At 43.1% G+C, this 23,855-nt stretch overlaps 1 protein-coding gene and 1 long non-coding RNA gene across 3 annotated transcripts in view; one reads left to right on the top strand and one right to left on the bottom strand.

The window, feature by feature from the left end:
* The window catches only part of ABCG1 (ATP binding cassette subfamily G member 1), a 98,461-nt gene that overhangs the window by 53,411 nt on the left and 21,195 nt on the right, over positions 1–23,855 (bottom strand). The gene's annotated exons all lie outside the window — the stretch shown is intronic.
* On the top strand, positions 21,926–23,407 carry LOC127043070 (uncharacterized). The gene is made up of 2 exons (XR_007772138.1): positions 21,926–22,033; positions 22,859–23,407. It is a non-coding gene; the product is annotated as an uncharacterized LOC127043070 (long non-coding RNA).

Here is a 23,855-nt window from a genome sequence, read left to right as displayed (position 1 = left end):
AATATCTGAATAATACTTTTCTTCAGGGTAACTAATAAGATGTGACAGCCTGTTAGGCAGATAGCCCTCCAACATCAGACCATTCAATTCAATTTCAAAGTTTAACAGATGGCATGACCTCACCCATCTTGCCTGGCTGAATAGCATCTGCCGGCCATACACTGTTCATGCAGAAACTTTAGAATGAACAAATTTCACCTGCATATTTCCCATATCCTCACAAAACACAAAATCAAATGAAATGAATTGAAAATGAATTTAACAAAAAAAGTTACAGAACTTGCCATAAAACACTCTTTGCCAATTCCCAACCCCTTCCTAATTATTCAAAACCAGTACAATGTTGAGAAAATGGATATGCAGATGGATTAAATGACACTTGCGTTGTGATGGCAAGATATTTGTAACATTCACCTGCTGCTTCTTTGTATCATCAACTTTGAATGTGTGCATCTTACTTTACATAAGCCAGCATGTTAGAATTGTACAAAACCAACAGCACACAATTATGGTGCATGGAACTTTAATCTGTCCTGCACCTTTAAACTTTCAAGCACAGACACCACATGAAGAGTTTTGTTCTCACACTTCTGTAGATTGTTAGAGAAGAGATGCACATGTGCATATATACAGAAAGTATTCTCTATCACACAGAGATAGAGTCCCCAATTCAGGAAACATTTAAGCATGCACTTAAGCTTCATTGGGATTTAAGGGCATGCTTAAAGTTAAACACATGCTTAAGAGTTTTCCTAAGTAGTGATGCTTTCCTAAACTGGGTTTTATCTTTCTTTCTTTCAAATTAAAGTCATTTTGAAGTTATTTTAGTATAGTATTTTCTCTTTATAGGTAACTCATGCTTCTCTGTGTGGCTCTCTGTCCCCCTCTAGTGGCAGGACCACATTGAGGGTTATGAATGACACTGGCTTGAAGCTAACAGCCCTGGGTCTTTTTCTCAAGTAATGGAGGCTCATGCCTTTTAGTCCAGAAAATTAATCCTCACTATTGACAGCTCAGGATTACATGTTTATGGAAAACATAACACCAAGCCTGATCTGTCCTGTCCACTTGGGCATAGCTAAAATCAGACTCTAGTTAGTCTGATTTTGGGGTGTGTTTTAATTTAGCTGCCTATAAACTCTTTCCCCCAAAATACAATATAACATTATATTACAAGGTGGTGCACTGAGTTGGATTCATTAAATAGTTCACTGGTAGGCAGACTAGGGGTTTTCAAATCTTAATGAATAATAACATGTCCATTCTTTATTACATATGATGATAATTTTCAAATGTCATCATTTATAGAAAATTGTCACACATAGGTAACCACACTATGTGATATTTATGAGGGCCAAGCTTTTTTAAATATAGAAATTCTATATTCATCATTAAAGCTACCAATTTACGTACTTTTGAATATTAAAATATGTAACCAATAGAAATGTCATTTATTATGGACCAAATTCTGAGACCCTTAGTATTTCTTCAACCTTTACTCAGGCAAACTCCCTACAGTTTGTTCTTACTAAAGTATTATTATTTTTATAATTTAATCACCAAACACCCCAAAGTGTGCTAGGTGCTTTAGAGACAAATAAAAATGACACCAACCCTCCCCCAAAGACCCTACAATGGAAGGGTTGGTTCCTGCAAACCCTACTGAACGGAAGAAAGACTCTCTCTTTAGGAAGCATCTTTAAGCATGTGTTTAAGTTCTTTCCTGATTTAGAAGCCTAATGCTTGTAAACATGTACGGTCCCATTGCATGGCAATATGAGTTGGGATTAAAATTAGTAATATGTATTTGCAAGACCAGACCCCCAAGTAGAGACATGATAAGATCTGTGAAAACAAAACAGAAGGAGAAGGCAGGGAAGATGTGTGAGAAGAGATACAAATATACGTTAGCTTAGTAGCCCTACACAAGGAATCTTTTTCACTGTTTTGCACCAGGCCTATCTCATGTTTCCACCCAAGTTCTATAAACATTGGTTCAGTCTAGCTTGAGAATTCTTTGCCTTGCAACCACACTTATTCACCTGTTGCTTAAAATAATAATAAAATAAAAAAATATAAGATTAATTCATTTAAACAACTGTAAAGTCCAGAAAACCTTTTACTCTGACCCGTGTGTTCCATCATCATCCAATCCTTTCCTCCCAAACTCCCTACAATTAACAACTGTTGCTGCAAAACAAATGGAAGCATCTCTTAGGGACCATTAAAGTGACCAAAGAAATTGTTATGGTAAACCTTGTTTTCTGCATAGGTCATGACGAGAGGAGGTGATGGGCTCTCAAAAATGAGCAGGTGCTAAAAATAACCTTCTGCCATGTCTGAAGCAGAGAGATGGGGACAGTATCAACCTTGTAAGCCAACAGCTAAGAATTCAACTCAGGATTCTCCTTTCACTAGACATCTTCTCTATACCATGTGCAGTGAGTCACCAGCCAAGTTTGCACTCAGCTTGTTCAAAGGAATGGTACCAGGACACACCAGGGCAGAATTCAGGCAGACCGCCAGTTTCAGTGGGGGTATCATAAACATACAGCTAAGGGTAGCATAAAATCCCTCTTTACCTTTAAAGGATTAAGTCCTCTTTTACCTGTAAAGGGTTAAGAAGCTCAGATAACCTGGGTGGCACCTGAGCAAAAGGACCAATAAGGAGAGAAGATACTTTCAAATCTGTTGGGAGAAGGTTTTTTGTCTGTGTCTCCCGGAGTCAACAAGGAACCAGGGCAGGGAACATACATCTCCCTAAGCCATATCTAAACTAAGCATTTAATATTGCAGAAATAGTAAGTAATAGCAAAGAAATGCGTTAGGTTGTCTTTTGTTTTAGCTTGTGAATTTTCCCTATGTTAAGCGGGAGGTTTATCCCTATTTTTGTAACTTTAAAGTTTTGCCTAGAGGGGAAATCCTCTGTGTTTCTGAATCTTTCGTTATTCTTTAAAGTACTTACCATCATGATTTTACAGAAGTGATTCTTTTACCTTTTTTTTTTTAATTAAAATTCTTCCTCTAAGAACTTGATTGATTTTTCATTGTTCTTAAGATCCAAGGGTTTGGGTCTGTGTTCACTTGTACCAATTGGTGAGGATATTATTCTCAAGCCTTCCCCAGGAAAGGAGGTGCAGGGCTTGGGGGAATAGGACTCCAAGTGGTCCTTTCCCTGACTGTCTAAATCACTTGGTGGTGGCAGCATACTGTTCAAGGCACCCACATCTGAACCCCCGAGTTCAGAGTGGGGAAGGAACCTTCACAGGGGGGTAGGGAAAGAGTGGCTCAGCCTGATATACTGAAAGATTTCAGTTCACACAGATTTATCAGAAATGTGCTTACCTCAGCAATGAAGGCTAAGAACTGAAGACTAAGAAGCCACTAAGGCCACTGTCCTGTCATGTCACTCAATACCCAGGCCAGTTGCTGGGTTGTGAAGCCGCTCAACATTTTTCTAATTTCAAAATTCTAAATTTATGGGTGGGGAGAAAAACAAAGAGAATTTGTTTTAATATTTCATAAAATGCTTTCCCTTCCTTTCGACCAGCTGTACTGGGTTTTACTGCTAAATGCTAATGTGTTCATCCACTGTTCTCAGCCCAAAGCACTGAGCAAGAAAGCACAAGGTCTAGGTGGTGACCTCTGGCACACAGAAAGAACTGACCAAGACCTCAGAAACATATAAAACATCAGAAATGCCCAAACTGCTCGTATCAATGGAGGAAACCCTCACAACATGCTTGCTATGAACAACTTCAAGAACAATTTTTGCAGAAAAAGCAACATATATACTGATTATGGGGCAAGGGCAGCATATTTTGTCCCCAAAATGATCAGTTTACAATAAAGACAGAAGACCACATCAGGAGCCATTCATTGCCAGCAGCAGCTTTCATGGGCCTGGTCTACACTACGCGTTTAAACTGATTTTAGCAGCATTAAACCGATTTAACGCCGCACCCGTCCACACTACGAGGCCCTTTATATCGATATAAAGGGCTCTTTACATCGGTTTCTGTACTCCTCCCCGATGAGAGGAGTAGCGCTAAAATCGATATTACCATATCGGATTAGGGTTAGTGTGACCACAAATCGACGGTATGGGCCTCCGGGCGGTATCCCACAGTGCACCACTGTGACTGCTCTGGACAGCAATCTGAACTCGGATGCACTGGCCAGGTATACAGGAAAAGCCCCGCGAACTTTTGAATTTCATTTCCTGTTTGGCCAGCGTGGAGCTCTGATCAGCACAGGTGACCACACAGAGCTCATCAGCACAGGTAGCAATGCAGTCTCCTGAGAATCGAAAAAGAGCTCCAGCATGGACCGCACGGGAGGTACTGGATCTGATCACTATATGGGGAGAGGATTCAGTGCTAACAGAACTCCGTTCCAAAAGACAAAATGAAAAAATATTTGAAAAAATTTCCAAGGCTATGATGGAAAAAGGCCACACCAGGGACTCAGTGCAGTGCAGAGTGAAAGTTAAGGAGCTCAGACAAGCCTACCAGAAAACCAAAGCAGCAAATGGAAGGTCCAGGTCAGGGCCGAAAACATGCCGCTTCTATGCTGACCTGCATGCAATTTTAGGGGGCTGCGCCACCACTACCCCACCCCTGTCCGTGGATTCCGAGGTAGGGGTTGTAATCTCAACCATGGCTAAGGATTCTGCGGAGGGGAAAGATGAGGAGGAGGAGGAGGAAGAGGAGGACGACCTTGTAGCGAGCACACAGCACTCCGTTAGCCCCAACAGCCAGGAGCTTTTTCTCACCCAGACGGAATTACCCTCCCAGCCCTCCCAAACCACTAGCCCAGACAGTGAAGCCATGGAAGCGACCTCTGGTGAGTGTACCTTTGTAAATATAAAACATGGTTTAAAAGCAAGCGTTTTTTAATGATTGATTTGCCATGAGGGCTTGGGATGCATTCGCGGCCAGTAAAGTTACTGGAAAAGTTTGTTAACGTGTCTGGGGATGGAGCGGAAATCCTCCAGGGACATATCCATGAAGCTCTCCTGGAGGTACTCCAAAAGCCTTTGCAGAAGGTTTCTGGGCAGGACAGCCTTATTCCGTCCACCATGGTAGGACTCTTGACCACGCCATGCATGTAGCAAGTAATCTGGTATCATTGCATGACAAAGCCTAGCTGCGTATGGTCCCAGTGATTGCTGGCATTCAAGAAACATCCATTCTTTATCTCGCTCTGTTATCCTCAGGAGAGTGATATCGTTCATGGTAACCTGGTTGAAATTCAGGAATTTAAGTAAGAGGACAGAGATGGCCATTTTCCTACTGGGCTGTTGCTTAAAAAAAATCCTTCCTTGCACGTAGCCAAGCGGGGGGAGGGGAGGAAGGATAGCACTGAGTTTTGCGTTTGGCTAGCAGGAATCTTCCCAGCTACCAGCCACGTGGTGGGGGGTGGAAAGGGGGGTGATTAGCAGTGATCTTCCATGATACCAGCCATGCGGTGGGGGAGGGGTAAAGCAATCCTAGAGAATTGGATGGCAGGGGGGGTTGGCTTCTGCTGCTGCATGTTAACAGGAAAGAAGCATCAGAGGGCACTGTGTATATGAAGGCTGGAGAAGCCGAAAGACAATGGCTTACCATGGCCGCATGCAAGCTGAATTCTGATGCCCGGACCTGCCTCTGTGAGATCTGTAACACCAGAGCCACAGGTACTCAATATTAAGATGCAAAATGGGACCTTGTAGTGAAATCACATGTGCTATGTAAGGTGAATAGTGTTGTTCACTGTGAAAGAGTATAACCATTGTTCTGTAAAATGTATCTTTTTAAATACTTCTCTCCCTTTTTTCCCTCTCTCATGCAGCTGCACATTTTTCAAGCCTCCCTACTCCATCCCGAAGGCTATCTCAGATAAGGCGGAGGAAAAAGAAGACGTGAGACGAAATGTTCTCGGAAATCATGGAAGTAACCCGCAATGAAAGAGCTCATCTGAATGAGTGGAAGGACGTGGAAGCAAAGTACAGGAAAGATGCCAGTGAACGTGAGGACAGGAGGGACCAACATGAGGATAAGAGGGACGAACGTGAGGATAGGAGAGAGGCTCGAGATGAAAGGTGGCGGCAGGAAGATCAGAGGTGTAGGCAGGAAGATCAGCAGTGGCGGGATGCAACACTGGAGCTGCTGTGTGATCAAACTGATATCCTCTGACGTCTGGTGGATCTTCAGGAAGAGCAGCGGGGTCACAGAGTGCTGCTGCAGCCCCTGTGTAACCACCCTCACCACTCACCATGTTCCATATCTTCCTCACTCAGACGTGTAAGAACGCGTGGGGGAAGGCTTCGTGCACCCGCTCACTCCACCCCCGTGGACAGTCCAACCAAAAGGCTGTCATTACATTGAAATGTGTTTAGTGGCCTTTTCCTTCCCTCCTATCCTACTCCCAAATCACACCCGGGATACCTTGTCAGTTCTCTGCCTCTTTTTATAATTACTTTTTAATAACGAATACATGATTTTTAAACGATAGTGACTTTATTTCCTTAAGCAAGCTGTAATCGAAGGAGGAGGGTGGGTTGCTTACAGGGAAGGAGTCAATAAAGGAGGGGGGGGCGTTCATGAAGGAGAAACAAACACAGCAGTCACGCTGTACCCTGGCCTGTGATGAAACTCGTTTTCAAAGCTTCTCTGATGCCCACCGCTTCCTGTTGTGCTCTTCTAATTGCCCTGGTGTCTGGCTGCATGTAATCAGTGGCCAGGTGATTTGCCTCAGCCTCCCACCTCGCCATAAAGGTCTCCCCCTTACTCTCATAGAGATTGTGGAGCACACAGCAAGCAGCAATAACAAAGGGGACATTGGTTTGGCTGAGGTCTGAGCGAGTTAGTAATGTGTGCCAGCGCGCCTTTAAACGGCCAAATGCACATTCTACCACCATCCTGCACTTGCTCAGCCTGTAGTTGAACAGCTCCTGACCACTGCCCAGGCTGCCTGTGTATGGCTTCATGAGCCATAGCATCAAGGGGTAGGCTGGGTCACCCAGGATAAGTATAGGCATTTTAACATCCCCAACTGTTATTTTCTGGTCTGGGACATAATTCCCTTGCTGCAGCCGTTTAAACAGAGCAGTGCTTCTGAAGACGCAAGCGTCATGAACCCTTCCTGGCCATCCCACGTGGATGTTGGTGAAACATCCCTAGTGATCCACCAGTGCTTGCAGCACCATTGAAAAGTACCCCTTGCGGTTTACGTACTGGGTGCCTTGGTGCTCCGGTGCCAAGATAGGGATATGGGTTCCATCTATCGCCCCCCCACAGTTAGGGAATCCCATTGCAGCAAAGCCATCCACTATGACCTGCACATTTCCCAGAGTCACAACCTTTCGTAGCAGCAGCTTAATGTTTGCTTTGGCTACTTGCATCACAGCAGCCCCCACAGTAGATTTTCCCACTCCAAATTGATTCCCGACTGACCAGTAGCTGTCTGGCGTTGCAAGCTTCCAGAGGGTTATTGCCACTCGCTTCTCCACTGTGAAGGCTGCTCTCATCTTGGTATTATGGCGTTTCAGGGCAGGGGAAAGCAAGTCACAAAGTCACAAAGTTCCATGAAAGTGCCCTTACCAGTCTGTGCTTGTTTCCTGGGCCCAAAATCGGCGTTCAATGGCTAGAACCTGCCCCATTACCAGCAGGATTTCCAAAGCGCAGGGGCCCGTGGTTTAAGATAATTCTGTGTCCATGTCCTCATCACTCTCATTGTCGCGCTGCCATAGCCGCCGCCTCCTCCTCGCCTGGCTTTGCAGGTCCCGGTTCAGCACAGACTGCACGAGAATGCGCGAGGTGTTTACAACATCCACTATTGCGGTATTGATCTGAGCAGGGTCCATGCTTGCTGTGCTATGGCGTTTGCACAGTTCACCCAGGAAAAAAGGCGCAAAATGGTTGTTTGCTGCTTTCACGAAGGGAGGGGTGAGACTGTACCCAGAACCACCCGCAACAATGATTTTTGCCCCATCAGGCACTGGGCTCTCAACTCAGAATTCCAAGGGTGGGGGAGACTGCGGGAACTATGGGATAGCTACGGGATACCTACCCACAGTGCAACGCTCCAGAAATCGACGCTAGGCTCGGACCATGGACGCACACCATCGAATTAATGTGCTTAGTGTGGCCGCATGCACTCGACTTTATACAATCTGTTTTATAAAACCGGTTTATGTAAAATCGGAATAATCCCGTAGTGTAGACGTACTCACACAAACACACTGTACTCACCCGGGGCCACAGCCACCCGCATGGCAAGGTGTGACCTCCACATGGGATGGGAGAGGTAAGGGTGAGCGTGCTTTCTGTGAAATGGGCAGGCAATGAGGACAGTATTTTGTTGCAGGCACCGGTAAATGGGAACAGTAGCGACCAGTATGCCACCTACAAGTCTGAATTCCCCTGTCCACTAGAAATTTATTTTACGCCATGCACATGGGGTCCCCAGCCAACCACCAGTTCCAGAATCTAATAAACCATTGCTACTTTTCATTGCTTAGGGGGGAGATTTTCAAAGGAACAGAAAGCAGTTAGCTGGGCATCTAACTCCCATTTGTGCCTATGAAAGCCACATCTCATATGAGTAAGCCTAGTTCATTTTCAGTTTAAATCTATTTTTACCAATTAAAAAAAATCCTTGGTTTTACAAAAGGTATTATTTTTCCCCCCAATTTTCATATCATTCAAATATTTAAAAAATAACTTGTTAAATTAGGAAAATGCAATACATTGCATGAGATACCATATATTACGATAATACATTAGTCTCTGAGTCTATACAAAGCTGATTGTTGAAGTAAGGCTATGTATTAGTCTAAAGACACACACAAACGAACAGGCATGCACACAAGCTCTGAAGTGTGTGCGCATCTGAACGTACTTATGAATCTCATGCCCACCACGTACACATTTCAAGCTGTTAGCAGATAATGATTTTAAGGTCTGACACACTAAAATGGGAAGAAAACAAAAATCTGCATCAGAATACATTTCACAACACAAACTAGTATTCAAAAGTTTAAAAAAAAAAGGACAAAAGGATGAAGTTGAGTGTATGTGTTACAAATGGTGTGGCCCATTTAAATGTAAATATTTATAGGCTAATAGTTCTAAGTCTACAACAGTAAATTATTTATTCAAATGAAAAATTTTATTTGGAGATTAGAGATGCATTTTTTCTTAGAAGTAGCATTGAGTTCTGAGTTCTGTTTTAGTTCTGCAGCAAACCACATGAATTCTGTTCATCAAAGCATTAATCGATTCAATACTTTTCCCCCCTGTCCTTCTGTCCACCAAAATAAACCCCAATATTTACCCAGAAAAAGTATTAATATTTTGCATCAATTTTAATCTGTTTTTGTTGTAGTAACAAACACCAATAAATTCCCAGAAAAAAAATAAAAACTGAAAATGAAGGGCCCTATACATGAGGAATCCTTTTCTCTGAATCAGCCTCTAAATCTCAAGGGAATTCTCTAAGAGCTAACTAACAATATTTCTGAAGTATATGGTACATTAATGTAAGATGTTTTTTTAAAATGACCACAAAATCTTCATGAGGAGGGGAATCAATCAGTTCCCTGAAGCGAAGCCTGCAAAACAGATATAATCCCAACAACCCACCATTAACAAACCCAAAGTGCTAGGTTTGTTTGCAACTACGGGCACAGTATTTTTGTCACACCAGGCTCAGCTCCCCTTCACACCATAGAATATCAGGGTTGGAAGGGACCTCAGGAGGTCATCTAGTCCAACCCTCTGCTCAAAGCAGGACCAATTCCCAACTAAATCATCCCAACCGGGGCTTTGTCAAGCCTGACCTTAAAAACCTCTAAGGAAGGAGATTTCACCACCTCCCTAGGTACCACCTTCCTTCTCCATTGTTGTGAGCAGGCTGAGTTTTGCAATGTGTAAGAATCCTGCTGCAAAGAACTACTTCAATAAAGTGCCTCCGTGCCTGCTCCATCTCCTTCTTGGTGAATAAATGTCTGACACTGACTGCTGCCATTACTCTAACTGACATGGCTGTTCAGAGCAATTACTAATCTTTACAGAGAATAATAGCCACTTGTCCACTTATCTGTATGTTGGCATGTGAGAAAGTGGATGGGAAAGAGCAAACTGCTTGTTTCCAAATGGAATAAAGTATTTACTTCAATGGGAGTTTCGCCATGTGCCTGAAGGACGAATTTCTGCAAATCCTGAGGAAGAGGTTCCTCAGCAGCAGCAGCAGATGCAGAGCTGCTATGTGGCTGCCCAGCCCTAAACCCTCCCTCAAAAACAGAGAGCACACTCATTCCCCACAGCCACTGTCGACAGAAGGGCTGTGGAGAATTATGTGGGAGGAGGCTGTCTCTATATGGGTTGGGGTCTCCCGAGCTGACTGACTGCTGGGGAGATACTGGAGCCAGCAAGCAGCCACACCTCAAGACACAGACATCCCTCTCTAAGGGCCACTGCAGTGATGGTAGCAAAGCCCCCAAAATCCTTCCTTAACCTACACTCAAAAGGCTAATTTGAGGGGAGCAATGCCTCCCTCTGTCTTTTCCCTATAAGCATCTCCTAAGGAGGTAGTAGTTGCCGCTATGATCCTCACATCGATAATGGACCGAGAAAGGATTAGCAGCAAGCCAACGTAGAGCGTGGAGGGAAATAAGGTTCTATATAGATGACTTTAAAGATCTATGGAATTTTATAAAAACAATCACCTCTGTATGAGTTTTTGAGCTGTTCTATAGCAGGGATATAATTCTCTATTCAATCTTATACGATGTCTAAAAGAAAATGTATAGAAGGGATCTCCTTTTCTGTTAATTTCTATAAGACTTTTGCATAGGGATCTGACTCTTAGATAGAGACGGTTTCCTTATCAAATGTTGCTTCACACGAGAGTTAAAGCCGAATTCTGCCTTCGGAGGCATGCACACGCAGCCATATGCCTGCATCCAAGGACAGGGATTGCCACTTAAATAGGTCAATGAACTGTAATAGCCCCCACTCCTGCAAACATACATAGGAGTAACTCTGCTGGCTTCAGTGCATTGCCCTCAGTTCTGCAAATGCTCTGGCAGAGTATGTATTGTGATCTAGAAGAAAATAGTTTCCTTGCCTCTCTCTCCTTCCACCAAAAAGATAATCAGGGTGAAATCACAAGCGCCTGATGCACAACTTTACCTTTTTAACGAATCTATTGAAGATTTATTTATTTTTGAACTAATTAACTTAGAAAGATATTGGACAAGTGCTTTTTTTCTTTGGTTTTCTTTTTTTTAATTTTTACATTTGTTTCTGCAGCTTAAAAGTACAAGCAGGTTTATTATTGTCCCCAAAAAAGCCATCATACGGAGAGATGAAAAGCTGACACATTCAAGGGAATGAAAAACACTAGTCACGAGCACGGTACATACGTAGAGATGAGAGCTCCTTATGTATGCCAGTCACGCAGAAGGTAATTTCCTCATAATTACAATACTTTTATACCTCAGAAAGTACAAACAGTACTATTCACAGCCTTGTAAAACAGATTTAAAAAAAAAAGAGGTTTTTTTTTTTAAAATTCTTAATCTAGGAGACATTCTAAATTGTTTCAGTTGGCTGTTACTTGCTGAACAATCTCATCCAACCTCATTTTATAACACACAGATCTAACTGGGCTGCTTTGTTACAGGGGAGTCAGAACCTGCCTCACACTTCTGCATGGACTATCTGGACCATGGGTGTGGGTATACAAAAATAACCAGGCACTGCACACTTGCTCCTCCCTCCGCCACGCAGAACAGATAGGCAGAGAGGGAGAGGAGAGTGGGTGAAGACTTGGCTCCCTCCCTCTCCCTCCCCAATGCATTGTAGGCTGGAATGGCAGCTGTTGTAATTTGCTGCTGGTAGAGGCCAGGAGCAAATTTCCACCCCAAAGCAAAAGGACAGCGTTGTTGTTCTGAGGGGTATCTCTGATGCACAGTGCTTCAGGGCTGCTGCTGAAGTCATGCATGCAGTGATTTCCCTAGACGCCCCCCGGGGGGGTGTACACCCCCCCTGAATTTCCCAAACGCCCCCCCTAGTTTTGTGAGCTAGTTACATACAAATTTAGTGACTGTTTGGAAATCTGAATTTAAACTGAAACATTAATACACACTTGAAAGCTTATACAGTGTATGATAAAATATGTGTATCTGAAAAAGTATACTAGATTTGAAAAGTATGAACATAGACTAGCTTCCTTGCTTCCTTATACAGCTGTTGTTTTTTTTTTATGTCAGTGCATTCATGATGTTGGCCAACCTAATAATATCAAATGATGATTTGTTAGCAAAGTCTAAATGAGCTCTCCCTGACAGCTAGTGATGAGCTGGGGCTGTGGGGCCAGATTATATTTACATTCATACCTAATCTACATAGGTATCCAGCAAACAGAGCTGTGTTGTCCAAGTGATAGATTTTGGCTGGGGTTGGGTTACAAACCACTTGAATGTGGGGGCGGGGGGATGAAATGTTTTTCTTATTGTATGAGTAAAGGGCAGTAGAACTGTACTTAGCCTGTGATGATTTGAAGGCATCAAGAGAGAGGGTGGGGACCTATCCCTCTCCACGGTTTAAAGACAGAGCTGATTAGGCTCCATACATAGTCTTTTGTTCTGTTAAGTGACCACTGCAGCTGAAATCACTGACAATCAGGTCCAAGTGCTTAGTCCTGTTGTGAGGACAGTGTTCCTGTGGGACAGCGTTTTTGTGGAAGAGATGGCCCAGACTGCACTAGCAGTGAGCTTCCCCCACTGAGAGCTCAGCTGAAATCACTGAGAGCTGGTGGAACCTCAAGAGACCAACTCACAGAGGTCACAGTGGCAGGTGGCAGCAGAAGGTGACTGCACAGGGCCATTGGCAATAGAGTGGGGGAGTGAATGGTGGCACAGCGAACAGCCATGGCCAGAGCAAACAGTGAGCAGCTGGAGGAACGAGCAAGGTGCCTTCTTGTCCCCCACCTGGAAGGTGGACTCACGTGAAAGCACCTCTGAACTCTGAGTGTACTCTCCACTGACCAAGGACAACACCGGTGAGTGGGGCGCGGTGGAGGGAAAAGTTAAATAAACATTTATTTGTTGGACTATATTTTAGTCACTTTGCTCCAGAATGCTAGATTTGTGACTGGGAATGGAAACTTATATAAATATGTTTCCTAGTAGGCCAAGATTTTTAAAAAGCATTATTTGCCAAGGTTGTTATCTCACATTGTTGCTATCTTGGGAGGTCATTATGTTGGGGAGTTTCTGTACTAAACATTTTTATTATTATAATTAATTTTTACATAAGAATGATCATACTGGGTCAGACCAAAGGTCCATATAGGCCAGTACCCTGTCTTACAACAGTGGTCAAGGCCAGGTGTCCCAGAGAGAATGAACAAAACAGGTAATCATCAAGTGACCATCTCCTGTTGCCCATTTCCCAGCTTCTGGCAAACAGGCTAGGGACACTCAGAGCATGGTGTTGCATCTGTCCCCATCTTGGCTAATAGCCACAGATGGATCTATTCTCCAGGAATTTATCTAGTTCTTTTTATAATCCTGTTATAGTTTTGGTCTTCACAGCATCCTCTGGCAAAGAGTTCCCTGGGTTGACTTTATATTGTGTGAAGAAGTACTTCCTTTTGTTTTTTTAAAACCTGCTGCCTATTAATTTCATTGGGTGACTGCTAGTTCTTGTGTTATGTGAAGGATTAAATAAAATTTCCTTATTCACTTTCTTTGCACCAGTCAAGATTTTGTAGACCTCTATCATATCCCCATTAGTCATCTCTTTTCTAAGCTGAAAATTCCCAGTCATTTTAATCTCTCCTCCTGTTTCATACCCCTGATCATTTTAGTTGCCCATCTCTGTACCTTTTCCAATTCCAATATATATTTTTTAGGATGGGTGACCAGATCTGCACACACTATTCAAGATGTGGGCGTACCATGGATTTATATAGATGCAATGTGATATTTTCTGTCTTATTATCTATCCCTTTCTTAATGATTCCCAACATTGTTTGCTTTTGTGACTGCTGCTGCACATTGAGTGGATGTTCTCAGAGAACTATCCACAATGACTCCAAGATCTCTTTCATGAGTGTTAACAGCTAATTCAGATGCCATAATTTTGTATGTATAGTTGAGATTGCTTTCCAATGTGCATTACTTTGCATTTATCAACATTGAATTTCATTTGCCATTTTGTTGCCCAGTCACCCAGTTTTGTGAGATCCCTATGCAGCTCTTCGCAGTCTGCCTGGGACTTAACTATCTTGAATAGTTCTGTATCATGTGCAAATGTTGCCACCTCACTGTTTAGCCATTTTTCCAGATGAATATGTTGAACAGTACTGGTCCCAGTACTGACCCCTCAAGGATACCACTATTTATCTCTCTCCATTCTGAACACCAATAATTTATTCCTACCCTTTGTTTCCCATCTTTTAACCAGTTACTGATCCATGAGAGGACTGCCCTCTTATTTCATGATGGCTTACTTTTCAAAAGTCAATTTAAATTAAATACTTTTTTTCTAAAATGTATATTTTTTTAGAAATCTAATCCTGTTATATGTGTTTTGGAGTAACTTGCATTATACTTATGTTAAATTTGCATAATCCTAACAAAACATTTACTTTATTCATATCTCTTTTATTTATCTCATTGGTCCTGACACCCCCCCTGTAAATTCGAACACCCTCCCCCTAATTTCAATTCCTGGGGAAACCACTGCATGCATGTTCTCTGCCACCCCTTTCTCCAGGCTGTGTCTAATGGCACTATCTATCCCATAGATTTTATTTGCAGAGAAAAGCTTTTCAAATGCTATTTCTTTTCTAAGTCAAGGTTAGTCAGACACACTAAACCAAAGGGGTGAATGCTGAAAGCCTTGTGCAGACCATAAACAGAATACTCATCTCCTTCCAGCATATTGCAAAGGAGAGTGGTTGTCACAAATGTGCACCCAGGATCACACCTTCCTACAAATCCCTACAGAAACTAAGGGATCCACAATCTGTGGATTTTGAAAAATGTTTGGGTTCCACTGATTACATGATGAAAGTTACTCCACTCGTTGACTTTTAAAAGATGTTCCTCTTTAAAGGTTAGCTTTATTAATTCAATAACACATTTGACTGCAAACAAAACGTTGCTCCACTGGAGTTAAATCAAATTAAATTGAAAATATTGTTCAGGCAACAAGCCATCTATATTTTTTGGAGAAGGAGAAAGAACAGCATTAGAACAGATCAGAATTGTGCATTCTAAAATACTCCTACATATGCCTCTCCCTCTTCCTTCCTCCCAGTCCCCACAAATAGATTTGCTTCATGTTTATACATTTAAAAGAGTCCTCCATTATTGTCCAGTTCCCCTACTCCAGCTCCCATTTCTTCCATTCTGCCACCTATTCCATAGATAGACACTTGAGGGCGAGGAAGAGACTTTCACCAAACACACTCAAATATACCCAACTTGTTTAAAAATGCATTTTAAATAAGTTTTCTGCAGCTTTTCATCAGGATCTGAGCAGGGGGGGAAAGCTTCAGGTCTTTCATTTTGTTTCATCCACCCAATGCTAGCTAGGGGCTCAGAGTTGCCTGTGTAACAACCACAGAGAAGCTGAAGCAATTGCTCTCAAAATCAGGAGGAAACTAGGAGAGAAAGAGAAATAAATCCCGTAGAGAATAGTTTCTGAGGTTGAGATAAGCTTAATTTCAGTGGGACATCCACAGAGCCACTTCCTACTTGTGCCTGCCACTTGTTAGCAGTGGGTAGGCAGCAAGCTATCCGTGGGGACTCCTGCTTTGAGAAGCATCCATACTGATCCCTCCCATTTGTTTTTCCTGCATCCACAGAAATAATTTGATAATGATATGAATGGCATACAAGTATAATGGCAGCATCTGTGATCCTGAATAAATATAAAGAATAAAGATGAAGAGTGTGGCAACAAGCCTGGGATTTCTACCCGCTCTTGGATTTTGGTTAGAATAACTGTGGTTTTCTCTCTTTCTGAATATTTATGTTAATGAAATCTTCTAAATGAAAACACCAGTGAACTATTCTAATTAACTACCCCATCTTCTGTAGCATATCTGTGCTGAATAAATTACAAACAGAAACCTACAGTACAGTATGCTGGTGCTGCTGGAATGAAAATGAGTTAAAATAAGCAGATTTCAGAAGGCTGATTTCTGCTTTTTCTGCAGTTTGTAATGGGAGAGTTGGCAGCCTTGTGGGGGCATCTGTTGAGCCACACTAAACTACTAAATTTCCATCTGTTTTAAAAAGCTCCAGTTGACCTACATTCAATGTTATGGATTAGCTAAAGCTGATGCGGTAACATGCAGAAAGCTTTGATTCTTGCTGCTAACCATATATTCTAAGCAATTAAAGATTTCATCAGTAATATGTAAGAAGCATGTTTCAAAAGGAAGATACATTTGACTATTCGCACACAAACCAAAAACATAGTTTGTACAATGCATAATTTATGACATAGTATCAATATACGCAATAATCTCATTACTGACTTGTTTACCGTACTTTGTTTCACTCTAATAGACACTTTTTTTAAAGGTATTGGCCAAGACATTAAAAAATGACTAATGATTCTGGGTACTCAATTTGAGATTCCTTCAATAAGCCTGATTTTCAGAACTGCTGAGCACCCACTTTCTGGAAACTGGACCTTTCAAGTTATCTCATGTTGGACATGCAAGATAACTAGTCATTTTGGAAAATCTTGGCCATTATTCTCCAAATTACCTATAGAATTATAGGAAGCAAGGAAATCATCAGTTGAAGCAACATTAACACCCAATCCAACCTGAAATCACACACCTTACAGGCAAATCACCATAACATCCAAATATATGCTATGTCTACACTACACAGGTTTTAGTGACATGGCTGTGTCGCCACAGCCATGCTGCTAAAAGTCACGCAGTGTAGCTGCTGTTTGTCAACGCTCCTGCCATCAAAAAACTTCCATTTGCATTGTCAGAAGGAGAACGCTTCCTGACGCTTGTCATAGGAAAAACTTTTGTTTTTCAGAGGGGAGGGGCGGGGAGGAAGAGAGTTTAAGACCCCTGAAAGACAAAAGTTTTGTCATTCAATTGCCAGTGTAGACATAGCCTAAATATAAACTGAAACTGCAGCATGGGATGAATTATTAACATACTGCTGTCTGACAATCACATTTTCACCTGCATGCAGCCATTACTTATATTAGCAATTCATTTGCCTGGTATGTTGAGGAAACACAGATTTAAAGCAAATTTTGCTATACATACATGCGAAAGCAAAGAAAAGCAATGAAAATTGTAGCATCTGTTCATGGCACTCTTGATTTCAATGGGAGTGTTTGTGAGCACTGTGTTTAAGTAGTGAATGCACCAGCTGCATTTTTAATTTTTTTTAGGCAAGTTAAGATTTCATTAGTCTGGCAGACAAGAGATAGGGATTGCAACAATTTGGATAATGACAAAACACAGCAGATTATTCTGTCACTGGATCACAATATTTCCAAAATACTACAGGATAATTTTCTTAACTTGTGTACCTTCCATTAACATTAATATGAGTGAGTAGACTTTGGTGAAGATATGTGCAAAACCCCCAAAACTACTTTTGAATAGGCTTTCCCTCACTTGTATGATTTGCTGTAAACCAGTCTAGGAGATGTGATCTTGTCTGCAAATATTTGTTCGCAGTTTATACTTATCTATTATTTGTCTTACAATAATGTCTAGATGCCTCTGTGCAATTCAATCCCATTGTTTTAAGCACTGTATAAAACATATATGAAATAATCCCTACAACAAAGAGCTCACAGTCTAATCACCCAGTTCTTCCAGTACTCCCCACTCTCTATTAACTGTGTTACTGTAAATTCTATGAAAAAGGAATGCTACAGTATCTTACTGCTGCAATGATCCAAAGCTTTCCAGTAAAGCTCATAGATGGCCTAAGAAAGCAAGGAGTCATATTAGCATTTGGTTAAGACAGGCCTTAGGGTTCAAAACATAATCAGGGCTAGAGTATGTTTTCAACAGCCCCACAAGTTGTACCCTTAAAATTGCCATCTGCTCGAATGATAGAAATCTCACAAGATCGGCACTTCTCGTGACAAGATGTTTGCTACATCTGAACCAGAAAAAAGGCCAGTAGGCCAGTCTTCAGCATAAGATAGAGCAGCTGTCACCTGACAGCTGTCGCTCAGGGACTGCTCTGGCAGTTGGGGAGTGCCAGGCTATAGACAGACCACAACCACACCCCCTGTTGCCCACCAGACACACTCCCAGTATCTAGGGCAGGGGTAGGGTGGCATGGGAGTTGGCACGTTCGCTCCATAACACCTAAAGATCTATCTATACAGAGGAGATCCTATCTTTTAACCAGGGGCGGCTCCAGGCCCCAGCATGCCAAGCACGTGCTTGGGGTGGCATGCCGCGGGGGGCGCTCTGCCGGTCGCCAGGAGGGTGGTAGGCAGGCAGCCTTCGGCAGCATGCCTGCGGAGGGTCCGCTGGTCCCGCGGCTTCAGTGGACCTCCCGCAGGAGTGCCTGCAGAGGGTCTGCTGGTCCCATGGCTCCACTGAAGCCATGGGACCAGCGGACCCTTCGCAGGCACGCCTGCGGGAGGTCCACCGAAGCCGCGGGACCAGCGACCGGCAGAGCGCCCCCCCCCGGCATGACGCTGTGCTTGGGGTGGCGAAATGTCTAGAGCCGCCCCTGCTTTTAACCAGTTACTGATTCATGTAACCCTTCTGCCCCTCTGAGTTGGCAGCAACAAGGGCCGAGTTCAGTATTCAGTGGTTCTGTTTCAATAACACAATGCAAAACCGGCTCGAGCCCCCACCCAGTGACCTGAGACAATTACATACCACACCCCCCCGAGCGCCTCTAGGAGGCAATACTTCCCCACTTGCAAGCACGGAGTCTGAGTGTAGCAAAATCCTTTTAATAAAGGAGGGAAACAATGCGGCATCACGTTGGAGAAACACCACAAACAGGATTATAACACAAACCATAAGCAAAAACCCACCTCCAAGTACATTTGGAAATGTCCTTTCCCCCTTAGGGTCTTAAGTCCAATCACCCCAAAGTCCAACAACCTGAAAGTCTCTGGTCAGTGCCACCCCAGAGTTCAAAAGTTTATCGGCAGAGTTTTACCCCCCCAGCCTGGGTGGAAAGGGGGGGGGGCACACAGGGTGGTAAGGGGCACCTTACGTGGGCCAGGGCCAACTGCTCTGCCTCTCTGTAGAGTTCTGCTGCAGACTTCACCACGACCAGCTCCACTACACCAGCTGTGCTGCTCCTCCAACCAACCCATGAGCCACTTCAGCTGTCCCCGCAAACCACTCCGCTCCTTGTTCCATGGGCTGCTCCAATATGCTGCAAAACTACTCCGCTCTGCCAGCCACTTAGCGATAAATCTTCAGACTCCCCCACTAGTTAGCACAGCACTCAGTGATCTCAGCTCAGTAAGCTTAGCTCTTTTAGTGATTTCACTCTTAGTGATTTCAGCTTGTAGTAGGGGAGCCCCGGTGCTGGTCCACCATTGGCCCAACGTGAGTTCAGCTCAGCAGCCTCTAGATGGACTCCTAATGGAATCAAAATTAGCTCTACTCTTCAACAGTAGAGAGACGAGGATGTGCAATTGGTGTTCCAGGCCCTCAAAAGGGGCCCATACCAACAGGTACACACACCAGTCCCCAACCTCTCTCATTTCAATGGGTTTTGGCACCTATGTCCTTTGTCTAGCAAGTGCTACTTAATTGACAGAGACATCTCTGTCATAAAGCAGTCTCATAGTTCCTCATTCACATAATCAGGGTGACAACACTTTATTCCTCCTGCCCCAATAACAAAGAAATTGGGGATCCCAGAGATGTCAAAATAACCATCCTAGGCTGCCATGAGCTATGCTAGGTGGGGTGGGTGTGCCAATGCAAATACCTAAAATTCCTTTCCACACTCCCCATAATTCACCACCAGATATCAGGGTAGACCTCATCCTGACTCTGCTTACATCCATAAGAGGACCTCCCCTCTGATCCATGACAGCCTACTTTCCTTAAAAGCCTTTAGTGTGAGACCTTGTCAAGAGCTTTCTGCAAGTCCAAGTACACTATATGGACTGGATCCCCCTTGTCCACATGCTTTTTGACACCCTAAAGAATTCTAATTGATTTGTGAGGCATGATTTCCTTTTACAAAATCTGTATTGACTCTTCCCCAACATACCATTTTCATCTATGCGTCTGATAATTGTGTTCTTTGCCACAGTTTCAACCAGTGTGCCTGCCTGGTCTCTGCTCTAACACTCACCAAGCAAAGCTCTATGGCTTGGTATCTAACTAGATGATACTGTGATTCAAAGGACAGCACAATCTTGATCTCCTTCTCCTAGGGACAACTGTGAAGACCCTGCAAGTATTTATAACTATTTTTTCCTTTATGTATATGCATAACATTGAATTGTTATAAATAAGGATATTAAGAACAGAAAAAAAAAGATATACTCTAGGTTTTAACTTCATTAAAATACATTGGGCAAGTAGATCTGATTCATAACAGTGCTGTGGTCCACTTGTGCCAGCATAATCAGTGCAAAGTTGCTGAAAAGCAACTGCATGGCTCTTCATGGAAGTACGCCTTGCGCTGGTAGCCTACCCCACCAGCTACAGAGTGCAGCCAGCTCTGTACCTCTTGTGACAGCCTTAGGCACAGAGGGTGTCCCAAGGCGTGTTGGAGGCAGGAGGGAGGGGATGTGACTTGGGTTATTATGGCCCTAGCTATTCCCTGGCTGTCACAGAGGCTGTAGACAGCTTGTCACAGAACTGGCCCCTGGCAGCCCCAGGATCAGAGGGACACAGGTCTCCCCTGCATCCCTATGGCAATCTCTGTTCTAGTGCTGAGGCGAACTGGGATCAGATAGTTTTTGAGGCATCAGGGTAAAAAAGTAGCTAAAATATAGCTAAAAAAGAAAAGTTAGTGTATCTGAACCAATTAGAATTCAGACTCTCCACAGTTGGCGATGGAAAAGGCCTGTTAAATTATCAAATCCATCTCCCTGCCAGTTCAGAATTATTTCACATTTTATTTTCTAGGGTTTTCTCCAATGCAGTGTTAAACATCCAAAGCAATGAGGCTTCCACCACTTCCACTGAGATGCTAGTCCACAGATGTCACCAGAAATTCTATTTACATTTTCCCATCCTTAATTTCATCTCATTATTCCTAGTCACTCCATCAGTACTAACCTAAAAAAATTCTCTTCCTCCTTGGTATTCATGCCTTTCAATTTTCTGCAGCCTGTTTGAACCGCCCCCACCCCCTGCTCCCACCTCACAGCCCGCCTCTCCATGGCCACCACATAGCCAATCCATCCCTATTTAGCTCCTATACCCTTTTCTCTTCACTCAGACCATGTCTACACTACAGGCACTATAGCAGCACTGTAGAGATGCCACTGCATTACCATATTGTAGATGCTCCCCACACTGATGGAAGGGGTTTTCCCATTGATGTAGGAAATCCACCTCCCCAAGTAGCAGTAGCTTGGTTGATAGAATAATTTTTCCATTGACCTAACTGCGTCTACACCAGGGTTAGACTGGTTTAACTACAATGTTTAAGGGTGTTAATTTTTCATGACACTGAGCATAGGGTTGCCAACCCTCCAGGATTGGCCCAGAGACTCCAGGAATTAAAGTTTAATCTTTAATTAAAGATTATGTCATATGATTAAATCTCCAGAAATATGTCCAACCAAATTTGGCAATATAGCTGGGCCAATCTGAATTTTAAGTGTAGACCAGGCCTCAATTTTCTTCATCCCCTTGATCATTCATGATGCTTTTCTTTGAACTTCCTCCAGTTTATCAGTATCTTCCTGAAGATGAGATGCTCAGAAATAAACACAAGATCTATCTATATAGCTAGGATTTTATTCTGCACAGACTGCCATGGTACCTGAATGCCTTGCTATCCCTAGTGTGATTGCACCACAGCCAGGTAAGAGGAACTACTACCCTTTACTGTAATGTCACACTGAGTTTCTGGATTATTTTATTAGCTTTAATAAGTCATTCCAAACTGAATTTTGTTTCACCATTTCCTTGCTTATATTTCTAATATCTTCCTGTCCCTTTATATTTATTTTGCAGTCCTAGTGAGGATTACAATTCCTCCCTAGTAGTATCAACCAGGAATTTCATTAACTCCTTCCTTCAAAATAATCAATATTAGGCTCGATTTCCTCTCCTTAGGACATCTCGTGGAGATTTTTCACCAGTTATTTTATTTAAAGGGCTGGGTTTACCTCTCCATCCCTTTCCCCATCTCCTCCCCTTCCCCCACATTCCCCTTAGGAACCAGTCATAGAGCTTACCCACAAACTCCCCTAAGCTTTGCTAGGTGTGAGGGGTACGTGTGTCCCCTCCAGCCATTCCACAATCAGTCAGCTCTCTCCCATTAGGATCCCCCATAGGCAAGGACCCCTAGGGGAAGGGGATATGCCACTTGGGAGGCAGATGAGCCCCCTTCCTGCATGCAAAGGGCAGAGTTATGTATGAAGAGTCCCTTCTGCATACAGATCTCAGGGACACAATCAGGCACTGTGATGTTATTGACATAAACTGTGACCGTATAGATCATTGTTGCAACCACTGTTACATATTTGCAACAAATATTGTACAAAGGTTGTCAAGTGAGATGTCTATAAAAAGGTTATGATTTGCTGGTTATGATTATGCTATCTGTATATGTGTATCATTTTGCAGTTGAAGTTATGAATATTGGCTATGTACTTGTATTTCAATGTGTTTTGATTCTAAGTAGCCTCAGTGAAGCATTTGGTCAGCTTCTTAAGAAAGGATTATTCTCAGTAAGGGCCCAATCAAGAAACACTTAACTGACAATGAACTTTGGGAGATGCCAATCCACATCTGAGCTTTCCTGGGAACGTTCAATCTAACATGTAAGCAATGGCGTCGGCCTGCAAACTGAGTCATGCCTGGACATGCGACTTGCCCACGTGAGTCCAAACCCCATCTTGCGGCTGTGATTGTCCACAGTAAGAACAAAGGGGTGTCCTTCCAAAGGGCAGAGAATATAAAGGCCCTGGAAACCCCTCTGTTTTGTCTTCAATCCAGCTTCTTACTTCTGGAGAAATTTTACTACAAACTGAAGCTCTAAACAAAGGACTGATGACCCATCCCAGCTGTGGATGTACTCCAGAAACTTGATTTGAACCTGCAGCTTATTCCATCACAGCTGCGAGCCTGAACCAAGAACTTTGCCATTACTGTATGTAATTGATTGCATTTAACCAATTCTAGTTCGCATCTATATATCTATCTTCTTATGAATAAACCTTTAGATTCTGAAGGATTGGCAACAGAATAATTTGTGGGTAAAATCTAACTTGTATATTGACCTGAGTCTGTGGCTTGGTCCTTTGGGATCGGGAGAACCTTTTTTCTTTTACAAGGGTATTGGTTTTCATAACCATTTGTCTCCCTAATGAGTCGCACTAGTGGTGACACTGGGAAACTGGAGTGTCTAAGAAAATTGCTTGTATGACTTATAGTTAGCCAGTGGGGTGAGACTGAAGTTCTCTCTGTTTGGCGGCTTTGGTGTGCAAAGGACCCCAGCCTTGGGCTGTGAACTCCCTGCTCTAAGCAATTTGTCCTGAATTGATACTCTCAGTTGTGTTCCACCAAAGGCAGCATTGTTACAGGCACTATGAACCCCACTATAAGGGTGACCAGATGTCCCAATATTATCAGGACCATCCCAGTATTAGATAGGGGTCTTGTCTTACATAGGACCCTAT

The sequence above is a fragment of the Gopherus flavomarginatus genome, chromosome 1 (assembly GCF_025201925.1).
Source record: "Gopherus flavomarginatus isolate rGopFla2 chromosome 1, rGopFla2.mat.asm, whole genome shotgun sequence".
NCBI classification, from domain to species: Eukaryota; Metazoa; Chordata; order Testudines; family Testudinidae; genus Gopherus; species Gopherus flavomarginatus.
This window is presented reverse-complemented; position numbering and strand designations above follow the sequence as displayed.